The following is an 897-nucleotide window of genomic DNA, read 5'->3' as shown; positions in this document are numbered from 1 at the left end:
TATACGACGGTGATTGTCCGATTACGGATGTTCGACTGCAATTGTTCGACGGCGTTTCTATGACAGTGACAGTCCGATGACGGTTGTTGACTGCTTTTGACTGCTGGGTTTCATCGGATGGCATGGGTCCAATGGCGTGTAAAAAACGGCGTTTGTATAAAGGGTGTGTCCGACGGCGTTTGTATGACGCCGTTTTCCTGCTGACAATTGTACGACAGTGTATTCTCAATGACTACTGTACGCCGGTGAATGGGGAATGAAGAGCGTAAAACGGCGTTGGTTGAAAAAGAGTGTCCAATAACCTATGTACGACAAAATTGTCCAAAGACAAATATACGACAGCATCTGATCGATGACGACTGTACGACGGTGATTGGGCAATGACGACTGTACGACTACATAGGACTGATGAGGATCATCGATAGCACAGGTACAACGGCGAGTGTGAAAGACGATTGTAGAAAGCATCTGTCCGATGGCATTTGTATGACGACATTTTCCCGCTGACAATTGGACGACAATGTTTTCTCAATGACTACTGTACGCCGGTAAATGGGCGATGACGACTGTACGACTACATTGATCTGATGATGATTGTCGATATCCTATGTATGACGGTGATTGTTGAAGACGATTGTTCGACTGCATCTCTCCGATGGCGTCTGTACGACGGTGATTGTCCAATAACGATTGTTTCAATGCTTATGACTGATGGAATGTATCGGATGGCATGTGTCCGATAGCGTGTATCAAACTGGCGTTTGGGTAAAGCGTATATCCGATGCCGTTTGCACGACGATGTCTCTTGATGGCGCTTATACGACGGTGATTATCCGATCACGGATGTTCGACTGCAATTGTTCGACGGCGTTTCTATGACAGTGACAGTCCGATGAC

Source organism: Bremia lactucae, linkage group LG15, assembly GCF_004359215.1.
Source record: "Bremia lactucae strain SF5 linkage group LG15, whole genome shotgun sequence".
Classification (NCBI taxonomy): Eukaryota; Oomycota; class Peronosporomycetes; order Peronosporales; family Peronosporaceae; genus Bremia; species Bremia lactucae.
The sequence above is the reverse complement of the archived record's forward strand: the minus strand, read 5'-3'. Positions refer to the sequence as shown.